Here is a 20,981-nt window from a genome sequence, read left to right on the forward strand (position 1 = left end):
GAAGACTCAGGTTGATTGAGACTGTTCATAACAGGTAAAGAAACGTGAAACATCCTTCCTAACCCCTAACACCGGCTAAAGCGGAACTTCATGATATATACAAACAATATGGACTCCATAAGCTAAAAGGACCAGAAAATATAACAACACTTGTCCAAGTCACACTGGCAAGGCATTCAAGCCTTTGATGACCCTTTAGCATTGGGGGCAGCTGGATTTGGTGCCGGTGGTATTGCCGGCGGAGGTCTTGCCGCCTCCGCGATGGCTTCTTACGGAGGCACTGTTGCGGCTGGCTCTGCTCTTTCACTTGCTCAGCCGGTGCCGCAGGAATAGGAATGGCGGGACATTTGAACTTTTTGTAATCGTTCACACTACACCATCACAATTTATTTATTTATTTATTCATGAAATGAGTACTGTGAGATGTTTTTAAAAACGCAACATTTATTGCATATTACTCATGCGCATGAGAACTGAACTACTTGATTATTAAATTGCCGATAAAGTTTCATATTTAATCACCACTTAATTAAGTTGATAAAAAGTGTTCAACTAAGTGGTGGGCTGGTTTAAGTAAATGATTTCAATGGAGCACTGTTGAAAGGAAATACATATGCTGATTGGAAGACAGTGGTAACCTGCAAATGATTTATAATATTATAACTCGGCCATATACCACTCATTGATCTTCTAACTTAATTTCATTAGAGAGTTAATACATAATCTATATAACCTGTAAACACTGAAAGTGGTACATGTCGCATGCAATATCCTGGCTAAAGTCACACTCGTAATTCAGTTCATTACATGCATTTCAGGTTCTCCCCACATTATTAAAGATAAGACCAACGCCATTGGAACGGAGGTTAAGTTTCTTTGATCTAATTTGCAGTCAACAGAAGGATTTTTAAATGTTGGCACGCAGTCCCATAGCTTTATTCATGATCGTTGCGCAACTTGTCAAAGATATTTTATGTTTATTCCGCGTGTTATTAAGTGTGCCCGAGACGACATCAATATATAATATTATACCAGATCTATTATAACGATTAACCTCATGAAAAATCGCACAAGGCCTTTTGAAAGAGTATACGACTAGTATATTATTATACATGTATTTTTCCTTTGTCATTTCAAATTACCCATAATACAGCTTGGCACACATTAACAACCTTTTTCTATACGGTGATTTAAAACTGTAATTGACAGTACTTAAATCAAAATAATTACTAATTAAAAACACGAAGTAGTAGTATATTCTGGGCCGGTTAATTAAGTTCGTTTATTTGTATAACGCACTCTATAGGTTTGATTTTTTAATACAATGACAATTTTTCCTCAATAGTTTTATTTAGGTACACACCAATGTCCGCAAGGCTGTGGTTGACGTTGACGTTACTGCCGTCAAAGGTAATCCCAGGCGTGTTCAATCGCTTCGCAGTTCGGTGGGCAAGCCGGCCAAGGCAAAACGTGAATGTTGCTCGTCTGTAAAAAGTTCCTGGTGACACGTGCAACGTGAGGTCGCGTGCTGTCATGCTGAAAGACCAAGCATTGTCGTTGACGGAATATAGGGACAACCACAGGATATAATATCTGGAAAATGTAACGCCAGGCTGTTAGATTACCTTGGCACACGACGAGTCGGGACTTAACCTATGGTTGATGGCTGCCTAGACCATAACTCCGCCCTCACTGTAAGGATTGTGCTGCAGAACGCAATTGTTAAAATAACGTTCACGGATACGTCCGTCGGCGTTCCACAAGTTAACACTACGTTATGCCAACGATGACCATGATTTTTGCAGGTCCAAATAAGACGTTGGTGACGGTGACGTAGCGTAAGAACTAGACTGCGGCAGGGTCTGCGGCAGATAATTTCCCGTTCTCTAAGCCGACTTTTCGCTGTACGTTGACTCACAGGCCGTCCACGGTTAGCAACCGCTAAACATGACGTGGATACAGCCGTCACAAATCTGTCACGCAAATGACGCTGACGTATGTAATTGTCCTGCCGTACTGAAGCTACATGCGGTCTACCAGAACGAGGCCTATCGACAAGCGTTCCCGTGTCTCCGACACGTCGAACGAGTCGCTGTATTGTCGAACGAGAGACGTTAAAACGTCCAGCAACATGTTCTTGCGTTCGCCCGTATTTGAGCATGGCCAAAATGTGGACCATCTCTTCGAAATTTAGCCTCGGCATTATCAAAAACTGATTAACTGTCAGGAAATATGGTCGTATGTCGACTAACACATGTACCTGTGTAAAATTCGCTCAATATAACCACATGGTTGATACACACGGTCTGCACGAGGAAATCATTATCAGATGCGTGAATTTAACAATGGGCTTAATAAAATCGAACGAGTAAAGGGGGTCAGAGTACATGTACATTTCTGACATTGTCCAACAAATTTGAACTATGTATCGAAAATAACGCCAACTTTCAATGAGGCGTTTCTTTATCCCACCAGGGTATAATGTGTCCCCTTCTTTTATTAGCTGTTGGAGAAAATGTTATACAATAAATTATGGCTGTATCTAACTAAGTTATGTTAAAGAAAAATATGGAGTTTTTTGTTTCATTGAACAATTTTCAGGTTTGCCAAACACCCTTTACACGTACATTTTGATGTAGAATCTCTGTTAAACACTATCATTTAATCTACATTAGTTTTTAAAACATGTTTTACAAGTGCAGTCCAAAGATGCAGTTAAATCAACATGTTAATATCATCCTGACAAATACCGGAGCAGTAAGAATTCTGGAGAAATTCCATGTACCAGTGTTGAGCCTGAGTTTATGATCACTTTAAAATGTCAAGTGGTAAGATGTGATATGGTTTCGTTGCATGGCATTCACTCGACGTTATTAACAAACGTGTGATATAATATATATATATATATAATACTTGTTCAAAGAATAAGTGATTTGTTGAATTTTACGTCGACCTATACGCTTCTGATGGTGGGGGACACCGGATGCCCCTTTCTCACACGTTAGAATCTTAATCCTAAGTCAGGTTTTGAACTCACAGCGGTGAGAGGCAAGTGATTCGAAATGAGAGATATTAACCACTAGGTCACGGAGGCCCCTTTAATATCGGTGATGTGATCAGATAAGATTCGTCTAACTAACATCAATCTTTAAGCGCGATAAAACTGGCAGTCAAGAGTGACAATCTAACTAAGTATGTTTATTTTGGTATAAACAAAGTTATGTTTCTTTATATCATAGGAACTGCAAATAGCGAAATCTGATGTCTTCTTCTTATCTTTATTGATAAGTTATGGAGTATTCTGGTAAATTTAATGTACACTCAAGTTAATCGGATACCCTCGTGTTTCCATACTCTATTACAATCGAACTTCCTTGAGGGACCGAATCTACAAAGAGGCATCTTGCATTGAGAGACCACTTTTTCAAATTCTTTTTGTGTTGTTAAAGAACAAATTATGTTGTATCTAAAGATCGGTTGTGTTACGGGGCAGCATTTTGCCTTCTGTTAATACAAGTTGTATTGTACTTTTTGAAAAAGAGACAATTCCTCGTTAGCTTCAAGAGACAGTCAAAAGGCTAAATCAGGTTCCGTGGGGACTGGGGAGTATTCGGAATCAACGTGTAAATGTAAGGTATAAACTATGTCATTCAAATTAAGGAAGAAGTGTCATTTTAGCGCGTATGCCATTATTGTCCACAGACATTTGGGCTCAGAACCTTCCCCACCCTCTTCCGCCCCTGTCAAATTTCAGCGAATATTTTTTAGCATTCTGAAACGAACTTAGCATAGTTCGCGACTTCAAAACAAGGTTTGTTACAATTTCAGCATATTAAAAAACATTTTTGGCTGACAGTTGGCTGGGGCGGAAGGGGTAGGGTTGTGGTCCTGAACCTAAGAAATATTTAAAGTTTAAATGATGTTCAAAACAAGAAATAGTTTTCCTCACGAAATGAGATAGAAGCACACAGAACATTAAAATAACATCCCTAATGAAGCATAATTATAGATGGGAAAAGCGCACATAAATGTTAAGAGATTAAAAGCCAGTAAAATAAATATTAGAAGATGAGACAGAACTTGACGACTGTTCCAGATATGTCAGGAAGGATGCCATACCATAGGAGTGTTTTCTACTCCCCATTCTCAGAATATTCCTAATATCAAGAAAACGAGTGAACATTCATTTTAAATGGCAATGCCATACAGCTATTAAAGTTAATAAACGTTCTTTTTAAATGGCAAGGCCTGAAGTTACAGATAGTAAACGTTCTTTTGAAATAGCAAGTTCTTACGTTTCAGTATGTAAACGTTGGTTTAAAATGGCAATGGCATACAGTGACAGGCCATATAGTTACAGTAAGTAAACTTTCGTTTTCAATAGCAAGGCCGTACCATTACAGGACATACAGTTACAGTTATTAAAAATTCGTTTTCAATGGCAAAGCCATACAATTACAGGCCATATAGTTACATTTAGTAAACGTTCGTTTTCAATGACAAGACCATACAGTTACAGACCATATAGTTACAGTTAGTAAATAACAAGGTCATACAGTTACTGGCTATAAACTTACAATTCGTAAACTTTTGTTTTCAACGGCAAGACCATACAGTTACAGGCCATACAGTTACCGTTAGTAAACGTTTGTTTTAAATGGCAGGGCCATACAGTTAAAGGACGTATAGTTACATTTAGTAAACGTTCGTTTTCAATGGCAAGGGCATACAGTTACAGGCCATACAGTTACAGTTAGTAAACCTTTTTTTTCATGACCAGGCCATACAGTGACCAGCCATATAGTTTCGTTTTCAATGGCAAGACCATACAGTTACAGGCCATAGTTAGAGTTACTAAACGTTTGTTTTCAATGGCAGGGCCATACAATTACAGGCCGTATAGTTACATTTAGTAAACGTTCGTTTTCAATGGCAGCCGATACAGTTACAAGCCATATAGTAACAGTTAATAAACTCGTTTGCAATGGAAAGGCCATACAGTTACAGGCCATATAGTTACAGTTAGTAAAATTTCGTTTTCAATCGCAAGGCCATACAGTTACAGGCTTTACTGTTACAGTTAGTAAACTTTCGTTTTCAATCGCATGGCCATACAGTTACAGGCTTTACTGTTACAGTTAGTAAACGTTCGTTTTCAATGGCAACGCCATACAGTTACAGGCTGTATAGTTACATTTAGTAAACGTTCGTTTTCAATGGCAAGGCCATACAGTTACAAGCCATACAGTTATAGTTAGTAAACGTCTCCTTTAAATGACAAGGCCATACATTTACAGGCCATATAGTTACAGTTAGTAAACTTTCGTTTAAAATAGCAAGGCAATTGAGTTACAGGCCATACAGTAACAGGCTTTACTGTTACAGTTAGTAAACGTTCGTTTTCAATGACAGCGCCATACAGTTACAGGCCGTATAGTTACATTTAGTAAACGTTCGTTTTCAATGGTAAGGCCATACAATTACAGGTCGTATAGTTACAGTTGGTTAACGTTTGTTTTCAATGGCAGCGCCATACAGTTACAGGTCGTATAGTTACATTTAGTAAATGGCAAGGTCATACAGTTACAGGTCGTATAGTTACATTTAGTAAACGTTTGTTTTCAATGGTATGTCCAAACAGTTACATGGCAACTTTCGTTTTCAATGGCAGGGCTATACAGTTACATGCCATATAGTTACAGGTAGTCGACTTTCGTTTTCAATTGCAACTGCATACGGTTACAGGCCATACAGTTATAGTTAGTAAACGTCTCTTTTAAATGACAAGGCCATACATTTACTGGCCATATAGTTACAGTTAGTAAACTTTCGTTTAAAATAGCAAGGCCATTGAGTTACAGGCCATACAGTAACAGGCTTTACTGTTACAGTTAGTAAACGTTCGTTTTCAATGACAGCGCCATACAGTTACAGGCCGTATAGTTACATTTAGTAAACGTTCGTTTTCAATGGTAAGGCCATACAATTACAGGTCGTATAGTTACAGTTGGTTAACGTTTGTTTTCAATGGCAGCGCCATACAGTTACAGGTCGTATAGTTACATTTAGTAAATGGCAAGGTCATACACTTACAGGTCGTATAGTTACATTTAGTAAACGTTTGTTTTCAATGGTATGTCCAAACAGTTACATGGCAACTTTCGTTTTCAATGGCAGGGCTATACAGTTACATGCCATATAGTTACAGGTAGTCGACTTTCGTTTTCAATTGCAACTGCATACGGTTACAGGCCATACAGTTATAGTTAGTAAAGGTCTCTTTTAAATGACAAGGCCATACATTTACTGGCCATATAGTTACAGTTAGTAAACTTTCGTTTTAAATAGCAAGGCCATAGAGTTACAGGCCATACAGTTACAGGCTTTACTGTTACAGTTAGTAAACTTTCGTTTTCAATGGCAAGGCCATACAGTTACATGCCATATAGTTACAGGTAGTCGACTTTCGTTTTCAATGGCAACTGCATACGGTTACAGGCCATACAGTTATATTTAGTAAACGTCTCTTTTAAATGACATACATTTACAGGCCATATAGTTACAGTTAGAAACGTTCGTTTTAAATAGCAAGGCCATAGAGTTACAGGCCATAGAGTTACAGGCTTTACTGTTACAGTTAGTAAACGTTCGTTTTCAATGGCAGCGCCATACAGTTACAGGTCGTATAGTTACAGTTAGTAAACGTTTGTTTTCAATGGTAAGGCCATACAGTAACAGGCCATATAGTTACAGTTAGTAAACGTTCGTTTTCAATGGCAGCGCCATACAGTTACAGGTCGTATAGTTACATTTAGTAAATGGCAAGGCCATACAGTTTCATGTCGTATAGTTACATTTAGTAAACGTTTGTTTTCAATAGTAATTCCAAACAATTACCTGCCAACTTTCGTTTTCAATGACAGGGCCATACAGTTACATGCAATATAGTTACATTTAGTAAACTTTCGTTTTAAATAGCAAGGCCGTACAATTACAGGCCATATAGTTACAGTTAGTAAACGTTCGTTTTCAATGGCAAAGCCATACAGTTACAGGCCATACAGTTACAGTTACTAAACGTTCGTTTTCAATGGCTGGGCAAAAGAGTTACAGACCGTACAGTCACATTTAATAAACGTTCGTTTTTAATGGAGAGGTCATACAGTTACAGTCCATATAGTTACAGTTAGTAAACTTTCGTTTTCAATGGCAGGGCAACACAGTTACAGGCCGTACAGTTACATTTAATAAACGTTCGTTTTTAATGGCAAGGTCATACAATTACAGGCCATATAGTTACAGTTAGTTAACTTTCGTTTTCAGTGGCAAAGCCATACAGTTACAGGCCATACTGTTACAGTTAATAAACGTTCCTTTTCAATGGCAGGGCGATACAGTTACAGACCGTACAGTTACAGTTAATAAACGTTCGTTTTTAATGGCAAGGTGATACTGTTACAGGCCATATAGTAACAGTTAGTGAACTTCGTTTTCAATGGCAAGGCCATACAGTTACAAGCCATACAGTTACAGTTAGTAAGCTTCCGTTTTCAATGCCAAGGCCATACAGTTACAGGCCACACTGTTACAGTTAGTAAACGTTTGTTTTCAATGGCAAGGCATACAGTTACAGGCCGTATAGTAACATTAAATAAACATTCGTTTTAAATTGCAAGGCCATACAGTTACATGCTATATATAGTTACAATTACTAATTGACAGGTCCATACAGTTACAGGCCGTATAGTTACAGTTAGTAACGTTTGTTTTAAATTTCAAGGCCATACAGTTACAGTCCATATAGTGACAGTGAGTAAAGTTTCGTCTTTAATGGCAAGGCCTTAAGTTACAGATCAGATAGTAAACATTTCATAATTGACCCTTTTTTTAGACTTTCTTGAAGGCAAAATTTAGAACAAAGATAGTCTAGTAAAATGTGACTGAATGTTAATGAAAGGTAAGTAAGTAAGAAAGTTAATAAGTAAACAGTTTATTATTGTAACATAACAGAAATTAAATCATAATAAGTAAGCATACAAAGCAGCCGTCCCAATGGACCTATGACCTATAAGTCACTAATTGATTTAATACGTGATATGAGGTCAAATCTTTAATTAATAATAAAATGGGTACAACAATAACCTTTGATTTTAGTTATAATTACAGGTAGAATTCTTAAATGATATTTCTAATGTTTTGCTGTTAAGGTATTAGACCCGTAATAGAGTACCTCCTTTTTGAAGAGTATTCAGTTCCTACCATAAACTTACTTTGACAGCAATTTTCTGTGGGGCGTAGGTTCAAGTCCCATTGGGACCAAATTTGTTTTTCTTATTTTCCTTTATTTTTAGTAAGTTTTTACTTCTTTCCAGACTTATTATTGATTTATTGTTCAAAATTGGAAAAAACTAATTTGATAAGCGATTTCTTGCTGTTCAAAGTGAATTTACCTCTGAAACAGAAGGAGTAGAGATAGACATCTTTAAAAATACTAAGTTACATGCGGTAAAAGTTCTCTATTTTGCCTTCACACTTTAGATTACATGTTGTGGAAGAAATGTAGGTAGGTTTTACTTCTGCCTCAAGGGTATTTTTGAATGAAATGAGAAAAATTCAAAACAGGTACGCAGGATCCGACCTTAATTTTTGAATATTGGAATTAGAATTCTGTCTGATTAAATCCGTTTACTTGAGGCACCCTAGAAAAAACATATTGATAGTTTTATTTTGTGTTTTACAATTGTTTACCAATAGTCTGGTGTTTCTTTTATCAAATTTAATGGTATAATGAATTCTCAGCAAACGTTTTGGACAGTGGCCATCACTTTGAAATTTGTCTCTACTTGAGCTTGTGGAAATACCATAAATTATACAAAATTTATAAGAAAAACAGCACGGTAAGAGTTGTTTAAAATTTGCAATACAGTGCGAAACGCGGTCAACTTTAAGAATATACCAAGCAAATGCCATTTTTTAAACATGACAATTATGAGTCCAATACCTTAATAGATATCCTTATACTAGATGGTGTACATTGTTGATCTTCTGCACAAATATGATTCAACAATATATTTTGCCGATTGTCGAGAGTATGTGTTTAAAAGGTAAGTTAGTTTCTGTTCTGGTGTCATATTAGCATATGCAATGACAACAGTTTCTACCCCAATCGGTACGTATCTGATTTTTTAGTTCTAAATCAACCAAAAGCGTTTCTCATCTTCGACCACATTTAAAGAGCATAATCTACAGAGTCTTTGCATACCGTCCCGTTTCTGTTCTTAAAGGATTAATCAAATTGAATAACTAATTAATTCAATTGAATAACTAAACAAGTGTACAGATTTTTTTTTTGTGGGGGTGGGGAGGTAACCTTTCATGTAAGTCTGTATCAGTGTGTTTATAACTTTACCATTAGCATGCATGCGTCTAATCAGTATCTAACTTAGTAAGTATTGAAAAGACTTTACAGGCTTTGTAACAGTCCTCTAATGTTCCTTGACTCGCGGTCGAACACCTTTTAGATACATGCGGGATGCAGCGCAATAATTGCGAAGAAACATACTTACTTGCAAAGCTTTTGTTACGCTGGTGCCAACGCGGACACAGGCGAAAAAATTCAAATAGTCGAGGTAAAAATACGTTATTCTGGATCACCGTTACTTTTTTTCTCCTGTGGACACTTTTCAAAATGAGTGTATCCCGAACGTAATTCGATCATATGAGCATATTAAAATTGAAATTCGAATCACGTGCCCGTCACCGATGTTGGTTTGAACTTTGCTTGTAGAGGAAGCCATCCAGTTGGCTTACGGATGGTCAATGGTTTTACAAGGTTCCCGCTTATGCCTGATAAAACTGGAGGGACACCTGGGGTCTTCATCCACCAGTAATGTTGGAAAAAGTCAACGTATGACCTACGTTGTGTCAATGTGACCAGTGAAAATACCAAGTATCAAATGAAATAAAAAACTTGAAATATCTATTACTATTATGAATATTTGGAAACACTCTGAAAGTGCAAAGTATACCGCTTTACGCAGAAATCAACAACTTTCTCGGATATGTAGATAGCGTAATAATTCTTAGTATTTTAAGTTTTCTAACATTAATTTTATTTTTTTACTTAATTTACAATTTGCATACTAAAATAGCATGTGTATTTGAGCCTGATTATAACCGAATCAAATAATATTATAATTTATGAGATTTTGATATTCATGAGCGAAAGAAGTATAGGCAGCTCTTTGTGTGTAAACAAACGGGCGCAATCTTGGATGACCTAGTTACTATTTATAGTATCTCATTTGCATATAAGAGATGAATTCACTGCACATGTGCGGCGGCCATTTTGAATTTTATTTTTAGAATGACATCATCTTCCTATTTTAAGAATGACCTCACTCTGCTATTTATATCTCCCAGAAGTATATAGAGCTGACTTATATACCTATCTAGGGCGTGTTTGCAACGATGTTTAAGATAAATACGTTTTAATGGAAAAAGAAAAGACTACATTTTTGTTTTGCTTACGATGTTTCCTCCTTGGCGTCCACTGACAAAATGACTCCAATCATTAGAGTAATAATCCTAAATGCGCATGCTCGGACCTATTTTTTACGCTGACTTCATAAGCTATATTTAGATAAGGTCATGAGTGCATCAAACGTGATCATGGCCACAATATCTAGCGTGTGTTGATTTAAGGCCGAATGGACGGACAATAAAAAGTAAACATGTCGAAGTTAATCCCCTTTAAAGTCGCCACAATTTCTGGCGTGTATTTATTTAAGAGCGGATGCGTTAACAATAGCCTATTCAACTGTCAAAGTTAATCCCTTTAAAGTCGCCACAAGGTCTAGCGTCTGTTGACTTATGGACGGATGCGTTAACAAAGGCCTATTGATCTGTCCAAGTTAATCCGTGTATTGAGTGCAGGAAGGGAGGAGACATCAGGTCTGGGTCACATATGGACCGAGGTGCTTCTTTCATACCATCAATAATATGATGTTAAAGAACAGTTTTCTAAAAAAACATTTTCAATGACCATCTAGAGTTTTAGAACCAGTAAAGGACTTCTTGAGAAAGATGCTAAAAATCATAAAAATAAGACGTTTTAGGGTCCATTTTTACATTCTGGGTATCTGACATTTTTGAAAAGCCTATAGGGTACACTTTACCATAACCTATGTACCAATCGGAAACGAAGTCATTAAATTTCAAAGTCATCCTACAGGCTCGGGACCGGTACCGTTAGAAAGATCCTTTCGAATAGGCCCGGAAAATATGTACTATTATGGATCTATCTCTATCCGTTTTCCAGATATTAAGGTTAAAACCGGAATCATTCATCCGGAAACACCCGGTCTCACGCTTTCAGTATTAATGATAACCTAGGCATGTTGGACATCTAACCGAAGGTCTTGACGAGTACTATAAGTTGGTACACTCAAGCCGGAAGTGAAATCAATCATGCGTAAATTTCACATTTTCTGCGCGTTCCTAGACTTGAACCTGCTTAAGTGAGGAATCTTAGGAAAGGTCTCGTCAAGAAGATTCGGAAAATGTATACTTTGATAATCGTATTTCCAAAAGGGACCGAAAAAATGAGCCGAAATCACTCAAGCGTTAAAACCTTGCTAACTCCTTCATAATTCAACTAAAGCTAGGCATGTAGGGTATCTAACCAAAGGTATCGATAAGTACTATAAGGCACTAAACTTAAACCTCAATTGAAACCACTCATGCGTAAAATAGAACACTTTCACCTCTTTTTTGTATGTTAAAAGAACCATTTGAGAGAAAATGTTTAATAATGATATAATTACGTACTGTCTATGGCTTGATCAATCATTAAAATAAAGGGCATTAAAACGATATGAGAATAATTGATATTCTGTTTGTGAAATGAAATTATAAGATAAGATATTACCTACTCCTCGATATCTCGCGCTAAAATGAACCAACACGTGTGTGACACTCTTGATACCTAAGTCTGTGCAGGATTTTACAAGACCATACATGAAATTCGACCTTTTAAATGTCAGCGGACATGAAGTATTAATATTTTTTTTACTCGAGATCAGCTTAAGAAAATGTATGAAAGGGAGCTGGACAATGTTGACACTAATACTTTGAAAACTGTAAAAAGCGGATTAAATTTCGGCCATTTTTTTTACCTTTATGAGAAACTTAAAGAAACGAGTATTTTGTGTTCTAAAACTTTCATAGTCCTTTAGGATGGTGTCTTAAGTACAGGTAGGTTCTAGAAAGCCTATTTTGACCATTCTAGGAAATCGTCAAGATTTTCAATGAATGGAAATACAGTAAACATTGAACAATCAGTTTTTCCCATTTCGTGACACGCTTTCTATTCATCAATTCTGAGATGTTAATTTCATGTGATAGTATTCATAAAAATCTTTCATTTACATTCCCCATTCTCGATTCGATTTTCAATCGTTATCGAGTTATGACATAACAGCGATTTTTAAACCTTCTTTCTTAAACTTTCCAATAAACTCTTGAAACAGGTAGCGTTTGAAAGATCTCGTCGCATAGGTTCAGAAAATGTGTAGATATTTATCTTTATCTTGATCCGTTCTCAAGATATTGGCGTTTAAAGATTGAAGATTTGTTACGTCATTGCAAACTTTTTGGGCGGTAAATTCAAATTTCGCAACCAAAATTTTCAAAATGTAATTTCTCCTCTATTTGTGGACCGATTTTAATGATATTGGTGTCAGACCAAAACGCTTGAAGAGAACTAACGATGACAGGCATCCAACCGAAAATGAAATTACTCATGCGTTAAATATCGATTTTCTCCTTTATTACTCAACCGAATATACCCGTGTTTGGTATCCTACGAAAGGTTTGACTAGTACTATTTCATTGTTTGCACTAAAAGAATATGGGATCACTTACGCGTAAAATGCGCCAAAGTTAGCTTACCAGATCCTTACACTTTGATATCCAAAATGGCAGCGAACGAATTTACAGGGCGAAGTATAATTAATAGAGTCAAAGCAACGTTCTGATTGGACGATGTAAGAAATAGCAATGCACTGATTGGCTAGCGATATGACGCATTCTGATTGGTCACTCAGGGATCACACGCACAAGTCATATATAAGTCGTATAAGTCAAGAGTAAATTTAACCATGACTGAAGGTGTTACGAGCTAATGTATATACCAACAACTCCTCCTCCACTACCTCCTCCTCCTCCTCCTCCTCCTCCACTCCTCCTCCTCCTCCTCCCCTCCTCCTCCACCTCCTCCTCCTCCTCCTCCCCTCCTCCTCCTCCTCCACTCCTCCTCCTCCTCCCCTCCTCCACTCCTCCTCCTCCTCCTTCACTCCTCCTGCTCCTCCTCCACTCCTCCTCCTTCTCCACTCCTTCTCCTCTTCCTTCTCCTCTGTCCCAAGAAAGCGTAAGAATGGCTAACAGAACAGAATAAAGCAGTGTCTTTTTGATATAAGATACTTACATCGGTTTCATAAATGCAACAGTGTCCTGTTTGCCATCAGTCTTTCTCCAGGATTGACAACATGCGGAGACATCAACGTTATGTCCACGGAAATGACGAAGCCACTGACAGTTTTTCACCGCCATTACAAACATGGGACATCTCAAGAGAGACGACGTTTCAACATCCATTTTCTATGGTCGTTTCAGGACCAAGTGGTAGTGGAAAAACTGAATGGACAAGAAAACTGTTACCATTAAATCTTGTAAGGCCTCAGCCTCAGCGTATTATATGGTGTTTTGGACAATGGCAACCATTGTATGATGAACTTCTGCGTGAAATCCCCTGGGTCGAATTTTCTTCACGATATTCCAGACTACTTGAATGATTCCCAATATATAAATGTCAGTCAAAGGAACCTGCTGGTCTTTGACGACTTGATGACTGAAGCTAATTGCCATCAAAGAATTGCTGATCTCTTTACCAAGGGTAGTCACCACAGGAACATATCTGTCGTATATCTCACCCAAAATTTGTTCCCTCAAGGTAAAGCTTGTAGGGATATCGCTTTGAATACGCAGTATCTGGTGCTATTTAATAATCCTATTGACAGACAACAAGTTGCTACATTGGCAAGAAGAATTTACCCTTCGTCTAGTAACTAACATTTTATAAAACGGTTTGAACGAGCGACATGAAGACCGCACGGTTATTTGGTAATAGACTTAAAATTGAGCACCCCAGAACAACATTTTCGAGGCGAACAATCCAGAAAAGAGAAAAAGAACAGATGATGAATATAAACAAGAAGACTATTTCAATGGAGAAGGATACTTATCTGGCAAAAATGATTACAAGGATGAAGATGAGGAGGAGGATTATGATGACCATGATGATGATGATGATGATAGTGATGATGAAACAGAAAATAGAAATAATGACACAAGCTTTGTAAAGAAACGATCTTTGATCAAGGGACCTCCAGGTAAACGTAGAAAAGTTGAGATTAAAGAAGAGCGATCACGTCGTGAGATATGGGATAAGCGTTTTCAGGATCCCCTCAGACAATCTATTAAAGAACAATTTAGAGCTAAAGTTAACAACTATACAGAACAAGGGCTCTCTTTTGAAGAAGCTTACCGTCGCACTGCTAATGACGAATTGCCTCAATTAAGAAAGAGACTGAGACAAAATTATGCTCGATTTCTAATTGACTTTAATGAGCTACAAAACGATCCAACTCAACAGCAGATTCTACTGTCGGCTAAGAAATTAAGAAGTCAGCACGACATGACTGTCAAAGAATCTATTCGGCAAGCCATTGCGCTTAGAAAGACCTTTTTGTTGGCCCGATCATAAAAGCAAAGAAGAATATTCAATGGAGGATAATAAACTAAGTGATGACATCGAAGAAAAATGGCTGAATAAAAAGAGAAACAAGAAAGGGAAGCAATGAAACAAGAACAAAAAGGGGAAGATCTCCAAGTAGTTAAACTTGTGACACCCGTAGCCCAAGCGGTTGATATTGCTAGGTCGGAAATAAGACGGTCACGAAATCATAAAGATCTGAAGCGACATGGACACAACTATGAGTCATGATTTAGACAGCCGACGACGTAATAAATATCGCGAAAGCATGACCCAAGATACTATGGATTGGAACACCTATACATTTTAAAATGAACAACTATGAACTCGAGGAAATGTTAAAAGAGTACCCTGTGACAATATGTGCTGCCGATCAACTTCAGATACGTAGGGGACAATACGTTATTTCAAATACAGACACGAGCCAGGGATCAGGAAAACACTGGGTGGCCTTTTATTTTCCTAAAAGGGGACCCGACGAATTTTTCGATTCACTAGGTAATAGACCAGAGCACAACAAAGTTCATTTTGAGCAAGTGTTAAAGAAGCGTTATTGGATGAACTTCAGTCAAATACAGGATACAGATTCAAACATATGCGGACTGTATTGCGTATATTACATTATAAACCGATGTTCTGGACGAAAAATGAAGGACATTTTAAAACCGTTTGATGTGTATTGCAAGAAGTTGAATGATGACTTTATTTTGTCTTATTTAGTTGATACATGTAGTCTGTTTTAGTGATAAAGCTTTGGCAATAAAAGATTGAAAGAACAATATGTCTTTGTTATTTATGACCCATACATTTGAATTTGATTTGACAGAAAAGATCAAGCGTCGGTAGGTGTTGTAGTGTACACAAATAAAACAACATATTCCTTTATTGTATTTTATTTCTTCAATATTGTTTCACAAACTGATATCATGCTTAGCAATAAGCGTCTCTAGCAGTTTTAAATGAAGAATTGCATCAATAATATCTACAGATTTCGTAAGTAAAATAACATTCCAGTTTGGAACAGCTTTGAACCAAACTGAGAATTTGAACCAATCAGAATGCGTCATATCGCTAGCCAATCAGTGCATTGCTATTTCTTACATCGTCCAATCAGAACGTTGCTTTGACTCTATTAATTATACTTCGCCCTGTAAATTCGTTCACTGCAACTTTGGATATCAAAGTGTAAGGATCTGGTAAGCTAACTTTTGCGCATTTTACGCGTGAGTGACCCCATATTCTTTTACTGCAAACAATGAGATAGTACTAGTCAAACCTTTCGTAGGATACCAAACACGGGTATATTCGGTTGAGTAATAAAGGAGAAAATCGATATTTAACGCATTAGTGATTTCATCCGGTGGGATGCCTGCAATCGTTAGTTCTCTTCAAGCGCTTTTGTTTGACACCAAGATCATTAAAATCGGTCCACAAATAGAGAAGAAATTACATTTTGAAAATTTTGGTTGCGAAATTTGAATTTACCGCCCAAAAAGTTTGCAATGACGTAACAAATCTTCAATCTTTAAACGCCAATATCTTGAGAACGGATCAAGATAAAGATAAATATCTATACGTTTTCTGAACCTATGCGACGAGATCTTTCAAACGCTACCTGTTTCAAGAGTTTATTGGAAAGTTTAAGAAAGAGAGTTTAAAAATCGCTGTTATGTCATAACTCGATAACGATTGAAAATCGAATCGAGAATGGGGTATGTAACTGAAAGATTTTTATGAATTCTATCACATGAAATTAACATCTCAGAATTGATGAATAGAAAGTGTGTCACGAAATAGGAAAAACTGATTGTTCAATGTTTACTGTATTTCTGTTCATTGAAAATCTTGACGATTTCCTAGAATGGTCAAAATAGGCTTTCTAGAACCTACCTGTACTTAAGACAGCATCCTAATTTATTTATTTATTTTGTTGGGTTTAACGTCGCACCGACACAATTTTAGGTCATATGGCGACTTTCCAGCTTTAATGGTGGAGGAAGACCCCAGGTGCCCCTCCGTGCACAATTTCATCACGAGCGGGCACCTGGGTAGAACCACCGACCTTCCGTAAGCCAGCTGGATGGCTTCCTCACGTTAAGAATTCTACGCCCCAAATGAGGTTTCGAACCCACATCGATGAGGGGCAAATGGTTTAAAGTCAACGACTCTAACCACTCGGCCACGGAGGCCACACAGCTTCTAAAGGACTACGAAAGTTTTAGAACACAAAATACTCGTTTCTATAAGTTTCTCATAAAAGTAAAAAATTGGCCGAAATTTAATCCGCTTTTTACAGTTTTCAAAGTATTAGTGTCAACATTGTCCAGCTCCCTTTCATACATTATCTTAAGCTGATCTCAAGTCAAAAAATATTAATACTTCATGTCCGCTGACATCTAAAAGGTCGAATTTCATGTATGGTCTTGTAAAATCCTGCACAGACTTAGGTATCAAGAGTGTCACACACATGTTGGTTCATTTTAGCGCGAGATATCGAGGAGTAGGTAATATCTTATCTTATAATTTCATTTTACAAATAGAATATCAATTATTCTCATATCGTTTTAATGCCCTTTATTTTAATGATTGATCAAGCCATAGACAGTACGTAATTATATCATTATTAAACATTTTCTCTCAAATGGTTCTTTTAATATACAAAAAAGAGGTTAAATTGTTCTATTTTACGCATGAGTGGTTTCAATTGAGGTTTAAGTTTAGTGCCTTATAGTACTTATCGAGACCTTTGGTTAGATACCCTACATGCCTAGCTTTAGTTGAATTATGAAGGAGTTAGCAAGGTTTTAACGCTTGAGTGATTTCGGCTCATTTTTTCGGTCTCTTTTTGAAATACGATTATCAAAGTATACATTTTCCGAATCTTCTTGACGATACCTTTCCTAAGATTCCTCACTTAAGCAGGTTCGAGTCTAGGAACGCGCAGAAAATGTGAAATTTACGCATGATTGATTTCACTTCCGGTTTGAGTGTACCAACTTATAGTACTCATCAAGACCTTTGGTTAGATGCCCAACATGCCTAGGTTATCATTAATACTGAAGGCGTGAGACCGGATGTTTCCGGATGAATGATTCCGATTTTAATCTTAATATCTGGAAAACGGATAGAGATAGATTCATAATAGTACAAATTTTCCGAGCCTACTCGAAAGGATCTTTCTAAAGGCACCAGTCCCGAGCCTGTAGGATGACTTTGAAATTTAATGACTTCATTTCCGATTGGTACATAGGTTATGGTAAAGTGTACCCTATAGGCTTTTCAAAAATGTCAGATACCCAGAATGTAAAAATGGACCCTAAAACGTCTTATTTTTGATGATTTTTAGCAACTTTCTCAAGAAGTCCTTTACTGGTTCTAAAACTCTAGATGGTCATTGAAAATGTTGGCAATTTTTTTTAGAAAACTGTTCTTTAACATCATATTATTGATGGTATGAATTAGGTACCCCGGTCCATATGTGACCCAGACCTGATGTCTCCTCCCTTCCTGCACTCAATACACGGATTAACTTGGACAGATCAATAGGCCTTTGTTAACGCATCCGTCCATAAGTCAACAGACGCTAGACCTTGTGGCGACTTTAAAGGGATTAACTTTGACAGTTGAATAGGCTATTGTTAACGCATCCGCTCGCCAAACATTGTGGCGACTTTAAAGGGGATTAACTTTGACATGTTTACTTTTTATTGTCCGTCCATTCGGCCTTAAATCAACACACGCTAGATATTGTGGCCATGATCACGTTTGATGCACTCATGACCTTATCAAAATATAGCTTATGAAGTCAGTGTAAAAAATAGGTCCGAGCATGCGCATTTAGTATCATTACGCTTATGGTTGGAGTCATTTTGTCAGTGGACGCCAAGGAGGAAACATCGTTAGCATAAAAAAAGTATTCTTTTCTTTTTCCATTAAAACGTATTTATCTTAAACATTGTTGCGAACACGCCCTAGATAGATATATAAGTCAGCTCTATATACTTCTGGGAGATATAAATAGCAGAGTGAGGTCATTCTTAAAATAGGAAGACGATGTCATTCTAAAAATAAAATTCAAAATGGCCGCCGCACATGTGCAGTGAATTCATCTCTTATATGCAAATGAGATACTATAAATAGTAACTAGGTCATCCAAGATGGCGCCCGTTTGTTTACACACAAAGAGCTGCCTATACTACTAGCGAACATCGAAATCAATGAAATGTTCACTATTCTCCTTTTCGTTACACTTAACTGGTATATGTCATTTTATAGTAGAACATTTTAAAGACTTTGGACGGCGTGTCGACGTACTGTTATGCACTCAGTAACTTTTAAAACATGCTAAATTCAGTGTTTTGTTCTTATCTGTAATACAAACTCATATGTTGTATTCACACCATCTATGGACAACTTAATGCTGAAAAAACGTTCGACCTGTGATATACTTAAATATTTTTTTTGTTTCGCTTTTCAAGTTATATGACCATATCTTGAGATATCACTATTTACATTCCATGATATCATAAATCACAAAATGAGTATAGGTTGTCACAAAATGATACGGAGATTTATCATAATAAAAAATAACTATTTTTGTCATGGGTATAAATGAATAAACCTATATCACGCGCACAGTCACATTATATTAAACAATTTTAAGATGGGATGCACAAACTTGTAAGATGATCCTAACTCGATTTCCCGCTTTTACTTTCTTCCATTAATCCTGCTATACTGAAAATTAATTTTGTAACAACAAACATAATTTACTTTATATAAAGCCTATATAGAGTGGTCGCTACGTAAAAGTGGAGGTAAACAAACCACCGTATTTGCACGACTACCGTTTTTTATCGACCCTCAAGTTCTGGCTTAAATCATTTTCAGAAAATGGTTGGATTTTCCGCAAGTTGGTGGAATTCCACTGTATACGTGGCCGTTAAGCAGCATATAAAAGCGATCCCGGCAGAACTTTAAGCTCAAAGCCGCAGGTGTAACGGAATACAAGAATAACTATTAGGTAAGTGTTTTGTTTTTACTACCGATTTTTCTTGCTTTTTACAAACATTTGCTTAAACATTCAGACTTCATAATATAAAAGGAGGAACATTAAGTTATCAAAATAATAATGATAATAAATAAATAAACCTGACATCAGTTAGTTTAAATATTTTTTGATATTTAACGACAAAATAGAAAACAACATTACATTATTCAAAATAGATACTAATGATAAAAATATAGGTAGCATTTGAATTTCTTCCTTCGCATACGCCAGACAATCTTCTAGTGGAGAAGTGCATAAAATTATTGCTAAAATTAGTTGCTTATCAAACACGAATAAACTTAGGCCTACTTGACCAACGTCATGGTTACAAAACGTATTATTGAAACCAGTCCAAAGCATTTTTGTTTTATAAAAAGTTGGTGGAATATCTAGAAGGATACACGTTATAGTGCAAAGGAAAGCTCTGTGTATACAAGTATGTTTGCCAGCTATAAAAGGCAAATTGATATAACGTTGAACATAGTCTATGTATGTAGAAAATTGTGATACTGGAATGTGTAAAACTCTTTCTGTATACAATTTGTAAACGAATGGAGTGATCTCTACATCTACATTTGTATTTTCTAATTACAGTCAGAAAACGCGATTTTAAGAAAACAGTTTTTATCAATATATTTCAACCAGACCTATAGGTATATTAACTGATACGGGGGCCTCCGTGGCCGAGTGGTTAAGGTCGCTGACTTCAAATCACTTGCCCCTCATCGATATATGTTCGAGCCTCACTCGGGGCGTTGAATTCTTCATGTGTGGAAGCCATCTAGCTGGCTTACGGAAGGTCGGTGGTTCTACCAAGGTGCCCGCTCGTGATGAAATAATGCACGGAGGGGCACCTGGGGTCTTCCTTCACCATTAAAGCTGGAAAAGTCAACATATGACCTATCATGTGTCGGTGCGACGTTAAATCAAAAAAAAAAAAAAAAAAATATAACTGATATAAATAACTGGCTAAGGGTAACTGTAAGGTCTCTTCATTTTGACGTCAGAAGATCTGTACAAGTAGGGAAACCGGTTGTGTTGTTCTGTATATGTAGCTGGACACAATCTGAATAAATCAAAGATGAAATCTAGGTGGAT

General features: G+C 36.9%; 1 protein-coding gene across 2 annotated transcripts in view; it reads left to right on the top strand.

The window, feature by feature from the left end:
- The window catches only part of LOC123547366 (interferon alpha-inducible protein 27-like protein 2A), a 110,437-nt gene that overhangs the window by 88,494 nt on the left and 962 nt on the right, over positions 1–20,981 (top strand). Inside the window, exon 1 of one of the 2 annotated variants that reach the window (XM_053551618.1) lies at positions 19,717–19,856. The exons of the other annotated variant lie outside the window; for it this stretch is intronic. The gene's annotated coding sequence lies outside the window, so the exon portion shown is untranslated. Of the gene's footprint in view, positions 1–19,716; positions 19,857–20,981 lie in introns of those variants that run through there. 2 annotated transcript variants of the gene reach the window in all.

Source organism: Mercenaria mercenaria, chromosome 9, assembly GCF_021730395.1.
Source record: "Mercenaria mercenaria strain notata chromosome 9, MADL_Memer_1, whole genome shotgun sequence".
Taxonomy (NCBI): Eukaryota; Metazoa; Mollusca; class Bivalvia; order Venerida; family Veneridae; genus Mercenaria; species Mercenaria mercenaria.